Source organism: Cygnus olor, chromosome 4 (assembly GCF_009769625.2).
Source record: "Cygnus olor isolate bCygOlo1 chromosome 4, bCygOlo1.pri.v2, whole genome shotgun sequence".
In the NCBI taxonomy this organism is placed as follows: domain Eukaryota; kingdom Metazoa; phylum Chordata; class Aves; order Anseriformes; family Anatidae; genus Cygnus; species Cygnus olor.
In genome coordinates this window covers 421,030-442,224 of record NC_049172.1, presented here as the reverse complement: position 1 = coordinate 442,224, position 21,195 = coordinate 421,030, and the positions used below count along the sequence as shown (strand labels likewise).

At 44.6% G+C, this 21,195-nt stretch overlaps 1 long non-coding RNA gene across 7 annotated transcripts in view; it reads left to right on the top strand.

The window, feature by feature from the left end:
* LOC121069194 overlaps positions 1 to 21,195 on the top strand; it is a 127,216-nt gene that overhangs the window by 36,050 nt on the left and 69,971 nt on the right. For all 7 annotated transcript variants that reach the window (XR_005819327.1, XR_005819326.1, XR_005819325.1 and 4 more), the window contains one exon: positions 15,819 to 15,933. This is a non-coding gene — a long non-coding RNA (uncharacterized LOC121069194). The remainder of the gene's footprint in view (positions 1 to 15,818; positions 15,934 to 21,195) is intronic.

Here is a 21,195-nt window from a genome sequence, read left to right as displayed (position 1 = left end):
ATAAAAATGTTGTTTCTGCAGAGTTACATTGTTTAAAGATACGGAATGTGGTATTGAGATATGGTTGCAATGATAAGAAAGCTTAACAGACAACCTTGTAAAATGCAGACAACCGGACTCCTTAGAGCAATTAGGTGAAAATCACGGTGTCAAGTCAGATAAGTGAAGAAACATTACCACTTCAAACAGTAAAAAAGTCAAAAGAAATTTGAAATTTAACAGGCCAGCAACTGAAGGCCATGTATTGTCTGTGAAGCATCAGATAGGTTGTGAACCTGGATTACCCAGTCAATGGGGAAACAGGGGAGGGTCCCGGTCGTCAAGAAAGAAAGTATATACACTGTACTATGTGACTAGTAGGTACGCTCCTGCTTGTGGGATGCCCGCCATTGCAATCGCGAATAAATTACTACTTCACTGAGATCCTCGCCTGAGCCTAAGTTATTGGCTACAGAGTGTTTCTCACAACAGTAGTTCAGCTTTGACAACAGCATGATGTTCATATTACTGATGCTTCCTTACCCATATGAAGAGGCAGTCAGTGCCTAACCAGCTCTTCCCGTCTGGGTTTGTGTATCCCCTGCACTAACATCCTCTTTGAATGTCAGCTTCTTTCTCCAGTCACCTGGGTTACTTGGAAATGTTGCACTGTCCTGGAACATGTGCTCCCTGTTACTGCTGCAGACACTCCAGGCTAAGTTGCAAATGGAAGCTGGGTGTCTGGGTTTTTCAATAGTTAGTATCTAGCAACACCAGACCCTCGCAAAGCCACGGAATATAGGTCCTCCCGTGTTAGGAGTGGGCTCCTGGTTTTTATGGTACAGCTATAGCTGACCAACTAGCTTCAATTCCACCTTGCAACAGTTTTCTTGAGATGCTATTTCTCTAATTTGGTGATACAGTTGTCAAATGAAAGAAATGCGTGACATCCTTCATGGAAGTTGCAATACATGACATCATGTCACTTGAGCTGTTTACTGGGCCTGTTGCCATTCCCTGGTGGAGAGCACAAGGTTTTGGCACAGTGCTTGGTTCCTGACCAAGGACCATGGGCTGTATGTACAGTGAGGCCCTGGCTGTTCTCATGTCTTGTAATTACTGCTGCAGTAGCACTTGCACAGTGTGGTCCAGTATCCTATGTATGGTAAGAAAAAGGGGAAAACAGGTCCCGTGTGAGAGAAACCCAGGGTGTTAGCTTATCTTAAAATGCAGTGAAATGAAGGGCATACTCAGCTTGAGATTGGGAGCAGGAGTAGACTGACCAGTTAGCTTTAAAACTTTTCAGGCTGAAGTTCACTAATGTCCAGAATGTAACAACTCTTACACATTTATCAGAACACTTATAAAATGTCTTTGTTGTTCAACTCTATAATATTCATGTATCACATTGCAAGTGCTTCGCACAGCTCCTGTATTGTACGAGGGAAGTGGTAAACCTTGTGTTTTTCTGATCACTGCCCTACTTAAATACTATTTTTGTTTTATTGTGCTCACTAACATTTTTTAATTAATGCTTTAAGTTAGCTGTTGTTAAATTATGTCTTGTTAACTACCATATTTCAGATTATGCCAAGCTGGTTCCGAGTTGATCTTTTAGTTTTCCTTTGAGGAGATTTAGGTTATTCTGTTCTGAACTGTCAAGATGTGTACTGGCTAAAGGCACACTGCAAGCTAATGCAGGCAACCAGCTTAGGTTTTCTCTGGGAGGGTACTTCAAATGGTTGGCGAGTTACTCACGTATAGGAGCAAAGAGGGGGCTAAACATCCATGAACCCTGAGCTTTTTTTTTTTTTTTTAATGCCTGTAAACAGAAAATACGTAGTTGACGTTGCCCAAATCTGTCCTTAGCATCTCCTTTGGCTGTAGAGTTTACACAAAGATGGCTTCTCCCCCCCACCTCCATTCCACCTTATTTGTGCTGCAGATGCTTCCTAGGAGGGTTGTTATGCAGCCTTTTATGTACACTGTTTCCTATTTTCCCTCAGCAATGATTGTGTTCTTTTCTAACATATCTAAACATGGAAACATCTCCATATACTTAATGGGTCTTGGGAATTTTCCTTTCAGGTTAGTGAAAACAAGTTGACAAGCTTCTTCTTGGCATGGCACAGCGTGTGTTAATCTGTGTCATTTCCAGGCTACTTTGTTCGTAGTTAATTTGTTAAATTCTTTGTGAGAACAGACATGTTCCCCGCTGAGCAATCGCAACAGCTGCGGGGAGAGCCAGTGGCCAAAAAGAGCCCACTGCACGCTGTGCTGGGAGCTGGGCCGTGAAGTGAGCCTGGGGGCAGCACCTGCAGAAGAGCTTACGGCTGCTTCCGCGTTGCCTTTGTGCCCGGGCTGATGGCAACGATGGCCACAGCCCCCGGGAGCTGTGCGCCACCTCGGCAGTTGGCCGGTGAAAGGCAGAAAAGAAGCATGCCTTGAGTCCCTTCATGCTTTTTCCTTTTTTTCTTCTCCTGTGCTTCAGGCTTTTTAACCCAGTGCTGTCCATAGCACTGTGCAGTTCCTCTGACATACTGGACTTGCTGCATGCTCCCCAAAAGAATAAGCAGGTTAAACATTTACCATGAAGAGACAACACATAGTATTACATTGCTCAAAAAAAATAAAATGGCAGTGAGTCAATACTCTAGCTTTTTACCTGGCTGTTCAGAAAATATGTTTGTATACTTGTATACAACTACCCTTAAGGTGATAGTAGTGAAAGATCCACAAATATGGAATTATCAAAAATGTGTAGGTAGGTCCTTGGTGTTAATCTTAGAAGCCTTAGTTGATAATTATCTGTTTTGTGAGGCTCTGAATTTGAACTTTTCTGTCACTGAAGATGAAGTCTCTTCGAAATACTGAGGCTGTGTATCAAATCATCAACCCCTCGTGTAAATGCTGGGGTCAGGAAGAGAAATTAAGTCCCTCCTGTTTATCCCCGTTTTTGCAGAAGGCCTATCAAAGGTCATTGATATGAAAATACCACTTGATGAAGAAAGAGCTCATGTAATTCTCAGCCTGTCCACAATTTGGGTATCCCCACACATTTCTGTGAAAGATGAGGAGGAACTTACTACTGCAAACTCCCATACAAGTAGGGCATGTTGTCCAACTTAATTTAGTACTGTGATTCATTAATGTAGTGTCGTACTTGGATGTTTCTGTGTTGGAGGAATTCAGAATGGTTTCTTTTTCTGTTGCATCAGACTTGTCTGTTGCAAGAGTCTGAAGAGTCTTTAAATTCAGTTGTGGAAGCTCTTCACAGAATCCTCAAGGTAAGGGCTGTCTTTGCTTTCCCAAGCACTTGGTTTTGGGTACCCAGTGTGGTGATGAAGCCTGAGAGAGCACTGCTCTCCTTCCTCTGGCTCATTGCATTGGTGGCACTCCTGTGGCTGGGAGTTAAATACACACCATGCTATTTCAGTGTCACTTGCAGTAATACTCATAGCTAACAGTTCAGGGGAAGCGGGCTGTCTGGATAGATACTAGCATGTGAAAGGCTATTTAGACATCCTGCATTGGAGAATTTAATTCCAGCTTGTCAGCTCTTCTCTTGTACCACTGTTAATGTTCAGGAAGGCTGTGGTTCACCATGAGGTGACCTGCAGGAGACTTTTTTTAAAAAAAAACACTTTATAGCACAGCTGCATAAGCATGTTGCTTGCGAATTTATGAAGCTGGTTTGTGCCAACAGGAAAAGATCAAGATGAAGTCCAATGTCTGTGGAGTTGGCTGTGTCTAATGGAATTAAAACAATAAAGGCTTGATGCAGTGCAGAAGGGGCAGCAGGACAGGTTTTCTGGGTAGGTCGGTTCACACTTAACCACCTTCATGAGTCAGTTTTGAAAGCACTTGGCTCCCCGGTGGTTTGCATGGAGAAAAAGGAGAGCTCTCAGGAGCTAAGCTTTCTTGAAAAGCTGTCCACTTAAATCCAATATGGGGAAAATCGTCCATCATGTTAGTAGTACCTTGTGTTGCTTGGAGCAGAGTCAGGAAATGAGACTGACTGCTGCGCACACACGTTTGTATTTCTTCTGCCCTTTTTGTGATTTGCTAAAGAGCTATATGAGCAGCTGGCGTTCTTTATTGTATGGCTGTAAAGAGTCACTGATTCACTGCTTCCCTTTGGGGAGGGAGGTGTTTTACACAGGCAGTCCTGGCTTGTTAGCCAGCCATCGCTTCAGCACCTAGGGCCGAGCGTGAACAGCTATGTCAGGAGTGCCCATGCCACGTTTGGCTCTGCTGAATGCTTCCGAGGCTGCCCCTTGCAGCCCTGTACCTGGCGGGGGGCACCTTGCTGCTTGTAGATTGTCAAAGGCTATGAGATGATGTTGAAATTCAAATGCAATACCAGGCTAAATGACTGCTGTTACAGAGTATTTTGTATTTATCATGTGAGGTGTTGCCTTTCTCTGTAAGTAGAAATGGGTTTGTCAAGTACATGCTAAACACTGATCTGGACCACAGCTTACTGTTCCCTCAGAAACCTGATCACAGCGATGCAGGTGGGATAATAGCATTATAGCTGTAACTCAGAGTACTCTTACAAGTTTCAACAGCAATCATTTTAAGCCAAATAACCACTTGGCACTTGATCTTAGGGCCAGGTCCTCCATATGGAGAAAAGCAGGTAAGTTTTTGTGCTAAGCTGTGTCCTGCTTTCCCCCGTGAGCCTCCAGGTCTCTTTTTTGAATGGGACTGGCTCTCTTGAAGGTGCCATTCAATTATGAGAATGATCAGGCTCATTTCTCTCTTTTACCCCATCATATCCACAGGGAGCTCTCTATAGGAGTAGCTGTTGACACCTTTTGGCCTCAGGGATAGTCTTGTCTCCTCCCTGCTTTGTGGCTGTTGAGAGTTTTCTGTATTCCTATGGAGCATTTGCTGAATGTCACCTGTGGCTGCAGACTGGGCAGAAAGGGTCTTCCTTTCAGAGAATTAGTGAGCTCCTCTGGTGTGAAATCATTCAGTTTTTCTGCAGAACTTGTAAATATGTGAAGCCCGCCTGTAGATGCTGGCTGCCTTCAGATCAGCGTCACTCAGACCAGGCATTTATAGCAAGCCATCTGCGTTCTCTGCAAGCTACGAATGGGAAGAGGCTCTCCTTTAGTGGAGCTTGTGTTGACTTAACAACTGTCAGGTCCTTGGGCCGCATCTGCATTCCTGAGACAGCCAGAGAGAGAAATAAGTGTATACTCATTTGGTAATAGCCACAATAATGCACTGCGATTACCTGGGCTTTCTTTCCTTTTTCTTTTTTCGCTCTTTCTGGCCGGGGGAAGAAGGGGGAGTTTGTTATAAAAAGGTCAAACACATAACTTTGCAGCTTTCAGCCGTCTCTATTCTTTTCTTGTGCAATTCTTCTCTCTGATTAAACTTCCAGATAAGTCTAGGCACTGTTGCCCAGCCCTTCACATTTAATGATTTTATGCATCACTTGCTCTTGGCACTGCTCACAGGCCTGCCATCTCCACTGCAGCCTGTGATCTTCTCCTCTAAATGTCTGACATCCACCAGCGTGTCTCTTTCACTGCGAGATGCCTTTTTTTCTTTTTTCCTGGTGAGGCTCGGAGAGGGAAAATGATGACGGACAACCTGAGACAAATTGCTTAATACCTAAGGATTTTCTTTCTCAGCTCTCTTAATTGTTGCCTCCCTTCTTCTGTTTCTATTTACCTATTTCTAAAACAAAACAAAACCCCACAATGTGGCAGTGATCCGGATCCTTGCCCCACAGCTGAATCTGTTTAAATGATCAGAAAAATGATCCTCAGAGGATAGTGTACAGGGAGCGAATCAGTTAGGCCAAGGACAGGTTTTTCTTTTTCCTCCTTGTAAATAAAAAAACACCCTTTTTTGACCAAGTTATTCAGTAGGGTTTATCAGACAGACAGAGGTGTACACTTAGGGACAGCATGAAGAAGGTGAAGAGAACGGCTGGTTGCCACTTTTCGTGTTAGCTGAAATGGAGTAACCCAAGGAAGTGAACTGATAGCAAGATTTTGTGTGTTCCTTTTTAGTGGATTTTAAAAAAAAAAAAAGGGTGGGGGGGAAATATGGTACACACTGATCCCGTTGAAGTCATGTCTATTGAATTCTATTGGTGTAAAAACTATGAATGAATTGAAAGAGGAAGGGGTTTTGACAAAATATCTGTAAGGCTACTTGTAGCTTTTAAGTACAGTATAGTAATGTCTAGCTTAGGAAATGGTTAGGACACAGCTGTCTGCAGGGGTTGAGAAGGGATATGATTCCATAATTCTGTATGCTTCTCCTAACCTTTTGCTGTTGGCCACTGAAGCGGGGAACTGGAATGAATGAGACATGGGGTCTGGTGGAGGATATCCGTTCGTGTAATCAGCTGGGCAGAAGTTCATGTGTGCGTAGAGACAGTGAACTGAGTTAAAACTGCAATTCTGGCATCGGTTAAGTGGCAGTGATGGGATGTTTGCTTACTGAGTTTGATTTGTAAGAAATTCAAATGTCAGTTACAAACAAGGCAGCAGTAAGTCTAAAGGATGCTGTCTTGCATCTTCTGCTGATGGTTAAGATGGACAATTAAGATGCTCAAGTGGTAGAGTAAAGGATTCTGCAGATCACATGAGAACTGGTGTAGATGTTGTAAAATGATGGGTTATTGGGTGTTACGATCATGAAAACGGCTTGCACCTAGGTACCTGAAATAGGCTTTCTAGATGTAGGGTCAGATGCTTACAAGATTTAAGTGTGTTTAATCCACAGTGGTTGAATTTTAGGGTTCCAGTCAAGGTGTGCCCAGTCCTCTTGTGTCAGTGTTTGTGCTGGCACATCTCACTTGTGCACCAAAGGGCCTTTGCCACTAATGCCACCACAGAAAGCTGGGGAAAAGAATGTGTGTTGGGTGTGGGGATCCACAGAGTCTTTAAGATGCTTATGTGAAAAATGATCCTGTGCCTTTGTCCCATTTACCTACATAAATATGTATAAATATACATGTATATGAAGAGCATAGAAGGAAATGGAAACCGGTGTTCATAAATTACTTACGTTACTGACAGACACTGTTTGTTCCATCCGTTGTGCTCTGTGTGTACTTTTTTTCTTGATGTTTGTGTCAAACACCTCACACTGTGTGGTGATTCTCAGGTACATAAGCTAAAAAGAATATACTGCAGGAATACATTTTGCTTGGAGAGTTTTGATAGGGTGGATTACGTGCTGTGGACCTTCCCAGGGCATATGCTGCTGGCTACTGCAGGGACAGAATGAATAAATCTTCAGTAAACGCTGAGCTACTTCTGGGGAATGTGCCATTAATGAATAAAGACAGACAAACATGTTTAGTGCGTAACCAAAAACATTTCTGTTGCGCCATTGAAGGGATGGTATTTGAAAATGTCTATCAAGTTCCTTGCCTGTGCCAGCAGTTGCTTTGAGGGGTCCCATGTGGGTATCCTGACAGCCAGTGATACCCTGAGCATTGACCTCGGCAGCCCTCACTGCTTTGGGTAGATGCAATATCTTTCACTGCATCAGAGGCAAAATATGGAACGTGGGCCATGTACATAAAGGAAGAGGAAGCTGATGACCGATTTGTTAACAGTGTTAGAAATCTATGGAAATGTGTTTTATGGCGGAAAGGCTAGAGACTATACAGTTGAGGTCTTAAGTAGTTGCTATGATGAAATGATTTGCATTGAAATGGAGATTTGCACCATTGGAAATCCACCATTTGGAAATAATTAACGTTTACTAAATAATATGGGAATTAAGAGCCTGACTTCAGGAGGGCAGTAGTTCAGCAACATTATGCACTCTGACTTCTCTGTGGAGCTTGTAATAGCAATTACTACAATAGTTCATTGCCCTTTGTAATATAATCTTTGTGTTGCTCTGTGGGGACTATGGCAGCTATGATTGCAGAAGTATCCAATTCACAGATGATGGAAACTCTACTGGTTGCTTTTTGAGCTTACAATAGCAAGGCATATGGAAATAGCTTCTTCGTGACCACTGCCAACTGATGTTGTGTGTTTATGTTTGTTCTCTCTGAAATGTGACTTCTATAAGGGCCAGCAGGCCGAGTGTCTAGTCACGTGCCTTCTGCCATCCCTGTTCCAGGCGACCAGGGTTGCCTGGGTACCCAAAGGTTGGATGAGGTCTTGGGAGTGAAGCAGAGGTGGTCTGGGGAGGCTGAGTGTTAAAATCCCTCTCTACAGGAGTTCCATGAGGGTTCAGTTCCATGCACGTCAGATTAGCCCCTCTCCCTCACCAGTATTTGGGGCAGTTTGCATACCCAGTAGTTATGCATGCAAGCTACTGCTTAGCAGTGCAGAGTCAGCCCAAGCATTTCAGGTATGCTACATGGAGTCACTTGCTCTCTCTAAATTACAATCTGTAAGTTTCATCCAATTCATTTTGTTGATGTTAGTTAAATTTAAGAACGAAGGTTGACTCATATTTCATTTGACAAACTTTCTGTACTTTGTCTTCTTTTGGTTTAGAATGCAAATTTTAATCTAAGGAGTAGCCTAATAAAGTTTTACCTGTTATTTATTGCACGAGGACTACGGAGAACCACCTGCTTTGCAGAGGCAGGTTTCTGGGTCACAGATGGTATTTAAAATGTTTCCAAGAGTTTCCAAACCTTGCTGTGGCACCTTTCAGAAATACATGCATTACTTTTGCCCAGGCTTGGAGATTGATTTTCCTTTTTTCTCCCCAAGAGAAGGTCGCTTGTTCTTGGAACAGATTCCATCTCCTAGATGTGCATCGAAGGCATATTTAAACCTTGAGCTTTGGGCTGTGGGTCAGGGCTTTGTTGTTCCCTCTTGTGCTAGGATAATGGTCCATGTAGCTAGAGTTGTGGAAACTTTATATGTGAATTTGGACCTTGTTGGTGTAGATCAGATTATCAAGTTCCAAAGGATGAAAGTTATTTTCCTTGGCCATTGACCAAGTAAGTTAGTTTGCTGGTTATCTTGAGATCATGGCCTGTCATAGAACTACACTGACCAATTGTTCAATTTCCAGTCTGGTAAATGAATCTGTCCATTTACATTTCCCATTGCATTTTCATGAATAATGTGATATGTGAGCTTCTTTTTTTCATGATGGGGGGAAAAAAAAAAAAAGAAGGTAGTGGTCTTTTTCCAGTCACTGCATTCTTTATAGCTGTACATTTTAAATACATTTACTGCAAACAGGACTTGTATGTTGACTCAGTTAAGCTTTCTGGTGACGAAACAGTGACTTTTCGTAACTTACCTGTAGGTGATGTCTTGCTTGACTATTAAAATAAGAGAGCATTAAACCTTGTGTTGCTCTCACGTTGACTGTCTTTTACTCCTTAAGAAGTTTGTTGTAATAAATGGTACCTCCAGTACTGTTGGAATTGATAGAGAAGTGGGTAAATTTGCATGTTGCTTAGTGACATTATTTTGACTGTTTCGCTGTGACCATTGGGCCAGGCTTTAAGAGTTCAGAGTAGTGGTGGCGAAATTTACTGACCAGTGCTGAAATTGGTGCAGTGTTTTCTCCTATTCCCTACTATGTTTGCAGACAGGATTTAAAAAAAATAAAATAAAAAAATTGTGTGAGAGCAGCTCATCTGTATTTTGGAGACATTTTCATCCCCTGATAATTCTGATAAACAATATGTTCCATAGATGGCATTGTCTCTGTGTGCAGTGATCCATCCTCCTATGTATGACAGTGAAGCATGATAGGAAAACTTATTAACCAACAACTCGAAGCAATGCTCCTTAAAGGAGGACGTTTCTTTGTTCACTGGACTTTCTTTTTACTAATTTGCATTGGCATCAAAGACCAAAACTGCACTTGCAAGTATAATACTTGCAAGTAAGTCTGTGCCACTCACCCATGCTGTAGTGGGTTGGTACTTAAATAAAGAAGAACATGGCTGGTAAGAGGGTATTTCACTTCTAGTAAATTTTCCCCTGGCAGTGTCCATCAGCTGACTCGTACAACTGTGCTGAAGTAAGGCATGTGCCATCAGATCCAGGAGACTTAACAAGCGATGAGATAACAGAATGCATTGGCACATCCAAGACACAAGGTCTTTGTGACATAGGACTGTGGCACAGGATTAGAAATGTCTAGCTTTCCTCCTAAGCAGAGCCTGTAACTGAAGAAGGAAAAAAATAATAATATTTGACTTAAATATATGGTTTTTATTTGGCTATTTAGACAGATTCTCTTTCTAGGGACAGGCGTTTTATAGATAGCATGTTGCATACCTGTGTAAGTAACCTGTGTCTTTGTTCCAGGTTGACTTGTAGGGGTGAGGAATTGCAGATGGCTTTCATGTTCATTGAAAGCCTAAACTGAAAATGACTGGCAGGAAAGCATGGGAGTTGTTTGTGACAGAGAAAACAGGCCGGCGGGTGCCTTTTTAGCTTTTTCGGGATCAGCACAGACTGGATGCTTATAGTTCAGTAATAACATTTTGTAAGAAGCCTGAACAGCAGACATTTCCTCCTCTAACAATAAGTCTGTCCAAATAATATCAGTGCTGCCTATTTCACCTGTTTGGCACTGTGGTATGCAGTTGTCAGGCATTTACCATTTCAGTTATTTTGTGTCCTGACTGTTGAAAAGGTGACAGAGAAGCTCTCTATCTGTTCACCTCCGAATAAAGCTTTGGTAAGAAATAAAGGTTTTATTAGAGGTGGTAACAAAGGTGATTTTTCAATGTGCCCTACAGTATAGAATAACTTAACCAGAGGCTTCTGTCATTAGTAGATTATGTGACAACATTTACTGGAGTTGGTGGTGTTAGCTGGGGGAAGTTGACAACAGCTCCCACAGGAAATGCAGCATGCAGGAGAGCCTGATCTGTCACATGCTGGCAACAGGGAAGCTTTGGTCATGTTGCTGGAGAGAGCTCTTGGCCTTCTGAATTGCAGTTCAGTCATCAGAAGGCTCCCTCTGGCCTTGGCTGTTTCTAACCAGGATTTGCTGTTGGCTGATGCTGGTAACTTTGTTGTCGGTGGTGAATGAGCACACTTCTTCCAACAGTCCTCTGTGTGCATGTGTGCTGGTGCAGCTTTATCTGAAAGCAGGATTTGCAGAGCAGGATTGTCACTATTTAGTTGGAGCAGTACAGTTTATGATGCATTCTTGCATTGCTGTGGCCACAGCAACTGTGTCAGCAAGTCTCACAAAGGATGCTGCTTCCCTCCAGAAGCTCTTCCTCAGAACGCAGCCTTCCATACCCATGCCCAGCGCTGCAGGATGGAGGCCTGCCAGGCGGCCCAGGAGGTGGCAGCCTCACTAAAGTAAGGGCAGCAGCATCAGGCTCCTCGCGATGACGTGCTGACTGAGCTGGGACAGCTTCATTTCTAAGAACAGCTGTGAGTGAGTGGTTCTGCAGCCGAATGTAATCTTGCTCCTCACTTTGAGGGACAGCTTATTTCTCTTCTTTGTGTCTTTGTCAGGAGAGCTAATGCGTAATGGATTTGGAATGCAGATTAGGAAACTTTAGACCCTCTGTATTCATATCTAGCTGCTGGATTACTATCAACCCATTTTTCTTGTGATAACCTCAAAATCATCAGGTGCTGTGGTACATCAGTTAGGCAAATAATAATGAGTGATCAAACAACATGTTTTCTTCTGGGAAGTAAGAGCTTGTTTTCTTCTGCTGCTAAGGAATGTAAGAATGTTCTGAGGACTAGGTTTTGGAATTTGTGAGCCAGCCAGGGGAAGTCAGCATCACCAAGATGCACCCCCCCCCCTTCTCGTTAGCTAAAATCACACGAACAGCATTGAGTAGTGTTTTCAGCTCAAGTTTTTGACAATAAGAAAAAAAAAAAAAGACCTGGGGAGACTTAGCATGGTCACTTTTTCACTGAAAAGGGAAAATAATTACGTGAAAAATAATATTTTCAGTGACAGTACAGGGTAATTAGTTTCCCAGGGAGAAGACATTGGTAGCAAGGGGCTTTACAGAGGGAGCCTTTGTCATTTTATGGATCCTCATCAATCAACTGTCAGGTTGTTTCAAAGGAGCTCTGCTCATAATGTTTTCCCTCTGCACCTTTCCCATCATGGTGGCCCAACTTTGCCCAAATAACCATCCGTCTTCCTGTTTGCCTAGTCAGGGCCTTTACAACGAGTCAGGAGGCAGCAGCATCGCTGGCACTGCGCAGCTCGGGGCTCTGGTGGGGAGAGCATTTTGCACCGCAGCTCTGGCACAGAGGATGGGCTTGCTGGATATGCGTCATGGGTTTGGGTGAGGCAGGTGTAACAGAGGGTGTGGGACCTGCCTAGATGGAACAGTCAGGGGGCAGCCTGGACTTCCTTCCTGTATGGCAGAAGTTCCTCCGCACTTCCAATGTATTTCCTTGCCTTGGAGACTGGAATTAATGCCAAGGAACACTGAACTTCTACGCCTGGATGCCTGAAGAGATTGGGGTGCCTGGACACTGACAGATGCTTTTCTTAATCCACTTCTTAATTTTTGTAGACATTGTCCTCAATATGTGCAATGACTCATTAAGAGAAAAAAACTGCACTTTTGCTACCACCTGTGGAAGTCTGGCCTTGTGGCAACGAGAGCTGAAGCTTTGCCAAACTTCCGTGCCTTGTGTCCTGCTACGTGTGGGTGGGCGCTATGGCACTGGCAGCCCTGGCCTGGTCCATGTGCCCTGGCCACTGGCACATGGAGGCAGCTGCCACATTTTGGTGTAGCAGCAGTTTGGCAGCCAGACATCTCCCTCTTTTGGGGATGATATTGTGGGTGCTCATTGAAGCCCCCCTTCAGGCTGTGATGCCTTTTGTATTATAAGAGAGGGAAATGGCTTTCTTGTCTTCCTGCTATTTCATCTGTAGTTTCGTTTTAAAGGTAGTGGCCAAGGCACGAGCTGCACCAGAAATCACTGGGTTGTAGTGAGCACCAGGTGCAGGGTGCTGTAACGAGCCTTTCAGACTTGACCTTTTCTGGAATCAAGGGAGGTGATGAGAAATGATTCTTACCAAAAATGTCAGTGACTGAGCACACTGGGGAAAGCTTGTGAGCCTGCACAAAGACCTTAGGTGAGAGCACAGCACGTCTGGGTGTCCTTGGAGGGCTCACACACTCTTCCTCGTGGTGTGTTGGAAATCTTGCTTCCTGATGGCAGTTTATGGAGATATTGGAACTGGTCTATGATCCCTGTTGTATCTGAAGTGCCACTCACCTCCCTTTGTTTCTCTCTTTCTCCTGATACTTGGTGCATCAAAAAAATTCTCTGTAGAGGGCAGGCTGCTCATGTTTGAAGGGTAGGCAGTGTCTTGCAAAGAAACTTGCTAGCTTGTAGGCTCATTTATAAACACACCTATTGATGGTAAAAAGAATTCTCAAGTGCGTTTAATACTTAATGCTAAGGTTGGACATAAAGTTAAGGACTGGTTGTGGACTGGCAGGGCTTAACAGACACGCAGACCTTATATACCACCCCTTACAGATACCCCTTTCTTGTTTTCTTTTGGGGGCAACTCACTTGGGCTCATCCTATGTTAATAATGAATCTGCAATCCATGTTTCATGTACTTCTATGAGAATTCACAGAGAATTGCAACAGGAAGGTGAAAATGTGACTTCAAAATCTGTGGAGGAAAAAAACCTCAACCCAAATACTTTGTCCTAAATAGCAGTGGGATTATTAACATTCCTTTGCAAGGCAAGCAGTTTTATAGTTTAGAAGGTGCATACACAAGCAATCCAAATAATTTTCAGTTCAGTAAATGAACTGGTTGTACAGAAGTCACGAAATGACAAACGTGAACTCCTATGGCTTCTACTGGGTGTGACTAAATAAATGTAAAAAATGAAGGCCAGAAACCTTTAGGTCTTTTGAATTTCCACTTATGTCACTGGGTAACACTTAAGAGTAGCTGCAAATGCTCCCTTGATGGAGTCAGATTGCTTCTTTCTTAATTCCATTCATAAATACACACTGGGTGTCTAGTGGAGCACTTAAAATCCTGATAATCAAAAGCTTATTGTGTGTTTGAGAAACTTGAAAAGGAAACTGAAGTAAATACCAAGGGAGAATGGAGTAAAGTTAGAGTTTTGTTTTCTAAAGCAGCAGGAGGTCATGTGAAGTATAACGTGCTCAAGTTTTAGTACTGAGATTGTCCGAGGGGGTGTGACTGCACCATTACAGTAGTAAGATCTGTGTGCTGTGCAGCAGTAATCCAGCACTTACAGGTAGCCCACAACTGCTGCACTGGTTCTGCTGTCTGGTGGGCTTGTGGGTAAGACATAGTGGACTTGTGCCTTATTTCAGCTCCATATCGAGCAGAGTCACACTCCAGCAGCACAAAGCAGAACTCATGGCAATGCAAGAAAAACTGAGGCTATTCCTTGAGTCATCTGAGTGTCTTGAAAGCAGAAATGTTTATTTAAAGAAACATTTTTCTGGGGGGAATGCATTTATGGGTAATGGAGAAGTGGGGCCTGCACCCTGGTAGAGTTGTGTTGCCAGGATTACTGTGGGCTATGTCTACGCAAGCTGCGCTCATTCCTTCTGACGCAGAGAAAGTTGCTGGGAGATGAGGAGCAGAGGCCATTTCTTCCCCAGCTGCTGGTTCCTGCTATTCTACACCTTCTGTAGAGCATTTTTCACTTGACATCAGCTGAAGACTTCTGAAAGATAGCTTTGAGTCCACAGCTGTGAAATAGCAATTTGGTGTTGGAATTAATATTACTTCTGCCTGATTGCATCTGGACTTTTACCTGGGGAAGGGTGTGCCATGAGGCTCAGGACCCGGAGGAAGCTTTGCTGATCTCTTTCAGTCTCCTCTTACATCTTAGACCTGGCAGACATTAGGCAACGAGGCTAGGTGTCAAAGTAGTGTGCACTGTGTTGCACTGTAGTTGATGTGTTGGTGGTAACGGGTGCATCTGGTGAAGGAAGTAAAGGAAGTGTTTGGCCTCCTGTGATTTTGCAGAACCATTTCCATGACAGCATGGCAGCAGAGGGTCTCACATGAGGAGCTATAAGAAGTACTGAGAACTTGAAATAAACTCTCCTCTCAGATAAACAATAACATTGATCTTGGCAGAACATAACACAGAATTTCTCCCAAGTCCCCTCTGTCAGGCCCTTTGAAACTGCAGTTCCTAAGCAGGTCCCATTCTGGTCAGAATGGCCTAGTTGCTTTTACTTGGAGAAATGCAAAACTGCTTGACATTTTCTTTGTCATTCACTGATAACTATGAATGATGGCAAGATGAGTGCTCTTCATATTATACTCTCCTTTTTTAAACCACGTTAAAATAGAAAGAACAGAAACTGTCAGGCTCCCGGAACAGTAATGATGAGGTCGAATTTTTCAGTAGGGTTGCTTGGAGGAATAAAACAAGGAGGGTGCTACTGTTACTGTGGCTGTTGAAGACAGATTGAGAACAGGTCATCTAAAGTTATTTGGTAACAGGAACAACAAAACATTACTGGCACAACAGAAACAAAATCCATTATTTAGGGGGGTGGAGATGGTAGGATAAAAATTCAGTGGTTTAACCAGCAAATCTTAGTCTAGATCATGTAGTACTGCCAATTTTGTTATTCTATTCTGCAGTTCACTTTTACAACAGCGAGGGACCTTTGTGGCTTTTGTGTTGCATAGCTTGTGAAAAGAGATGAGGTCTCACTCCCTGGCCTGCTGCGCACAGAAAGATGGGTCTCAAACCCTCCACTTGGTCAAGAGAAGGAAAAGCGGTCACAGCAGCTGTCCCCATTTGTGCAAAACTATGTTTCCATCCATGTTAACTGCAATGCAGTGTTGGAATGTTTTTCATTTTGAAAATTACGTGGTCTGTTTTCCATGTCTTCTCCCAGGCAAATCCCCCCACCAAGTAAGAGCAGAGTTGGTAGACTGCTGGCAGCTGCTAGAAGGGACCCTGAGACAACTCGTCTTCTGGCGCTGCTCTAGGAGGGAACAACAAAATACAAGGTAAGGGAAACCGATGGGATTCCAGCATGGATCAACAGCTAGCAAGAGACCTCAGTGGTCTGTCCTCCACCAGGATAATGCTAGCTGCTGTTGCCCTGCATGGATGTGGGGCTGAGCTATAACTGTGCGTGCTGGTAGGGACTCCCCGGACTGGGCAGCACTGTGTGGATCTGGAGCCACGCTCATCACAGCAGCAACAAGAAGCGATGCTGGCCCATGTCTGAGGCACCTCAGTGGGAAGACATGGACAGATGCCCACAGACAAATAAGCAGCTTTTACTGCCAGCTTCCTTTCTGCTATTAATCATCTTTTGTGTGCGTCGAGTGTCTTGTTGTTTTGCATATTTATTTAAACCATCTTCCGTTCTTTAGAGCATTTACAGGCACGTGCATCAGAGCTGAATTGTTTCCCGGGCTGGGATTCCTCTTGTCATTGCACAACTTTTTCATGAGATATAAGTTTTCAAATAGGAAACAGGGAGAGGCAGCAAATCACTTGGGTTGAGACAATGAAAGGGAAAAAAAATCCCACCTAAACAATAGATATTTAAGTAGAAAGTGTTCCAGCTTCTTCTGACGAAGAGCCTCTAGAGGATTACAATGCAGTCAATGTTGCTTTAATTAAATTTAATGCTGTGTGAAATGCACTCTGAGAAACTTTGATGAATGACTGGGGCAATTCATGCGGCTCACTAAAGGGCATCCAGCCCTTGCAGGGGTGTCAAGGCACGATGAATTGGTTACTACAGGCATGTTTATAGACTGCCTGAGGAACCTTGTATCTGTGTGGTAATGTCAGAGATAATGTTATGATTCTCTGGACCTTGGGGGGCTTTGGTGACATGGTTAATGAGATAGCCCAGGGAGTGTCCCAGTAGGTTACTTGCAGACCTCCCACATCAAAAGGAGCAGCTTTGCCCCTTCTAAACCTGCCGTCCTCCAGATCTCTCCGCCGGCCCTTGCTTTCCGTAGGGCCACTTTTTCCTCCCTCCTCCCCCTTCTTTTTGGTTCTTAGTCAACATTAACTTTGGCTGCCAAAATTCAAAAGTTGTTAGTTTTTAATTTGGTTTCTCTTTGACCTGCCTACACAATGGCTTTTGAGGATTTGAGAGGAACAGAAGCCACCACCATTACCCTCCTCCCAGAGCCTCAAAACAAAGCAAAAGAACAAGGGGAAAAAAAGCTTACTCAGAGAAGGCAGAAATGAGGAAACAAAACTCTTATTCTCTCTCTGTTCCCTCTCTCCCCACCACAAAAAGAAAAGAGGGGAATGTTTCTCTCATGCAGAGTTTGGTTACAAAGCAATGGGTTGTACTGGTACAGCCGGGTCTTTATCTGCTGCACCCAAAGAAGTAAGGGGTGAGGGGAAACAGTGGATCAATTGATAAATGAAAGTCTGTTATTCAAGTGTGATTTAAAGGGTTGATTATAGGCCTGTGGAAAAGATTGTTTAACAGTTTCTCTTTGTAGAGGGGAAAACTCACTGTACATTTGGTTTAAAGTGAGGTTAGATGGCAAGTAAACATTCTTCTAATAATACAGCTATCTTTGCAAAATGGTCAGGAAATGGATGTTGAGGATTATGTCATTAAAGGGGGACATAAATCAAAGCTAATGTGAGACCATCTCAAATGATCCTTTCAAAATAAAAAAATTCTCAAGTTGTTTAATTGTACTTTTGAAATTGTGTAGCAAAGAGAAGGGGAGTGTGGGTGATGAATCACACTGAACAAATATCAGGTCTGGCAGATGTGGCAGTGGTTGTAAGTGCCCTCATTTCTGTGTGGTTAAGGCTTGTGGTCTCGGACAGAGAATTGAATACTTAGACGAAACCAAGATGGGATCTTCTGGACTGGCATGCTAACTGATCTTGCCTGTGAACTTTATGAACCCTATCGTCCCGGAAAGTTGGTAGCTTAAGATGTGTTTCATGAACTTTGAGCATTCTTCTTGTTCTGCTCCGATCTGGCAGATTTCAATTATCTGTTGATTGCCAACAATATTGGAGGAATTGTGTGTACGCACACATAAATAGGCTAGTTTATATACGTACACTGATGCTGGGTTGGATTTTCTTGGTGCCATTACTGTTTTCTTTCAAATGCCTTCCTAAAGCTTATCTACCCTTTGATGTCCAAAAAAAAACCTAAACCATAAATCAAGGCTAGCACAGTCATCTCTGGCCACCGCAGTGAAATGACCAGCCACCGCAGTGAAATGACCAAGAAGTGCCCCATGTTCTGTAGCCATTATTTGTGTCCAGTCCTTCAACTGGGGTTGAGTGCCGTGGCAGGGGGTGGTGGGAGTATTTGACTTGTGAGTGATGGTCTGAGCACATGCTATGAACACTATGAACAGATGAAGGTCTTAATTAGCCTTTTGCACATTGATGATATCTTCAGGTACTCTGCATGTGGTGTTGGATGCGCATCAACAGGTGATGTTAAGCAGGCCTTCCCCAAAAGTCTGCAGTATTGTGGTTTGGGCTGGTCTTGCTTGCTGTAAATGCCTGAGGTCGAACATGTCCTTGAGAAGTTAATTTGTTGGCAGTGGCTGGTAGAAATACCTGTGCTTGTCTCTAGGGTGGAACACAGCACACTAGGGCTTTGCAGCGCAACATGTACATGGGTGTGGTGGTTTTACTCAGGTGGGCGGCCAAGCTTCACCACAACCGCTCTCTCACTCCCCTTCGTCAAAGAGGAACGGGGAGAAAATATGATGAAAAGGGCTCAAGGGTTGAGATAAGTACGAGGAGATCACGCAGTAATTATCGTGATGGGCAAAACAGACTCAGCATAGGGAGATAGTAAGATTTATTGCTTATTACTAACAAGCTAGAGAAGCGAGAAACAAAGGAAAGAAACCAAAAGCACCTTCCCCCCCCCATCCACCCTCTTCCACCTCCTCCCCCCAAGTGGTGCAGGGGAACGGGGGAATGGGGGTTATGGTCAGTCTATAGCACTTCTTCTCCGCCACTCCTTCTCGGTCACTCTCATCCCCTGTGCTGTGGGGTCCCTCCCACGGGATGCAGTCCTTACTGAACTGATCCAGCGTGGGCTGCCCACAGGCAGCAGCTCTTCAAGAACTGCTCCAGATATGGGTCTGTACCACGGGGTCCATCCCTCAGGAGCGAACTGCTCCTACCTGGATCCCCCACGGGCAGCAGCTCCTGCCAGGTCACCTGCTCCTGCGTGGTCTCCTCTCCACGGGCTACAGGTCCGGCCTGGAATCTGCTCCGGCAGGGGTCTTCCACAGGCCGCAGTCTCCGTCGGTACAGGTCCACCTGCTCCACCGTGGTCTCCTCCATGGGCTGCAGCATGGAACCCTGCTCCACTGTGGTACTCCATGGGCTGCAGGGGGACAACCTGCTTCACCATGGTCCTCACCACAGGCCGCAGGGGACTTCTGCTCCGGCGCCTGGAGCACCTCTCCCCCTCCTTCTTCACTGACCTTGGCACCTGCAAGGCTGTTCCTCACTCCTCTCACTCCCCCAGCTGCTGTGAGGTGCAGCATTTTTTTTCCCTGTCTTAAATATGCTCTCACAGAGGCGCAAAACAACATCACTTATTGGCTCCGCTCTGGTCAGCAGTGGGGCCCTTACCAAACATGGGGCAGCTTCTAGATCCTTCTCACAGAAGCCACCGCTATGGCCCCCTGCTACCAAAACCTTGCCACATAAACCCACTACAATGGGGAAGAGCTTCCTGGGACAAGTCGCCTGCCCTGCTGGTGCGACGTGGTCCCTGCTGGGCCTGTGGCATGGCAGCTCCTTGGGGGCTGTTGGTCTCGAGAAGGTACAAGAAACCCTCAACAAAGACACCTTGCAGGAGCACTGGCTACAGCTGTCCAAGTGCACAGGTCTGAGATTGTGTAATGGGAATGAGGATCTTCTTGTGGTGCTTGTAAGCAGCTTGCGAGGCCTGGCATGGGCTGTCTCAATTGGCCTCTTACTGCAGCACTGGCTTCCTGCTGGGCAGGGCCACCCAGCTGTGCAAGAGAGGGCAGCAGGGGGCAGGGCTGTCCAGCCCATCTCTTTGCCCCATCTCCCTTCTCTGAAACAACTGCCCAGGTAGAAGCACTTAAATGGCATTTATTTAATAAGTTACTTTCTGCTGGCCAGTATTGCCATAATGAAGTTGTAACTAGATCAGGGGGAAGCAAATGCCCAATTTGGTTTGGTAACTTGTCTCACAGGGAAGAGGGAAAAAGGCAGAATAAGCTGAGTGCTTTCCAAAACCCTAATCTATTTTTAAATAGGTCTCTCTCAAACTGTAGCCGCAACAACAATCTTTGCTGTAGTTAATGGGCTGTCAGTGTATCCTTCATTTGAATGACTGTTTTCTGAGTCAGAAGCTAAAGATCTGGTGGTGTTGTCACTGGGTCAGCAGCAGTAATTTTAACAAAGGACCTTGTAGCCACAGTGAGGAGCAGTCTCTGATGTCTTGAAAGTAATAGCAAGGTCAGGGGAAGGGCAGACAGGGCTACCAGTGTCACCCTACGGCTAAGGAGTATGCTTGTGGCAGCCACGATGCAAGTCGACAACTTCACTGGTGCTCTGCTGTTTCTCCCATGTACCAGTACAGACTAGTTTCTTTTTTTTCCATTTACACTTTCCAGAAAGTGTTTCATCTCAGTTGTAGATGCGTTGCAGTCCTCAGTCTTCTCTCTAGCATACAATACAGCATTTGAAACCATTGATGATAATGAGTGCAGCAACTGGGGATGTTGTTAGGTAAGATCTGACTTAACACAGGTAAATCACTTAAAACTGGATTGAAATGGTTTCACACTACGATGTTACGAGAAAGCTGTTTTGCTGAGCTATGAAGCTGGTCCGGAACTTGAAATTGGCTTGTGCTCTCTATGTCTTGTGTCCCTTTCCAGCACTCCATGCAAGGAGATGGAGGTCTTAGTGTCAGGCTGTAGAGTTCAGGGGGCAGCTGGCTGGACAGAATGAGTGTTGGCTGCGTGGTGCTCAGCTGGTATGCCCTTTTGCAGTAGCGGAGATGCACAGCTAGAAACTGAAATCGAAGAACAGGGAGCAGGGAACACACAGTAGACACAATGTGTGCTTCAGGCAGGGTTGTAGGAGCACAGCCTCTATTTTTCTAGAGGCAGAATTACCTCAGCTGTGGTAACTGGCCTGTTCATGCTGAGCCTGCAGGTCATCCCCTACCAAGAGATGGTTGGCTTAATCCTGTAGGTCACAGTGGCTGGGCTCAATGAGGTGGGCTGGAGTTCTAGTTCCTTCTTTCAGTGGCA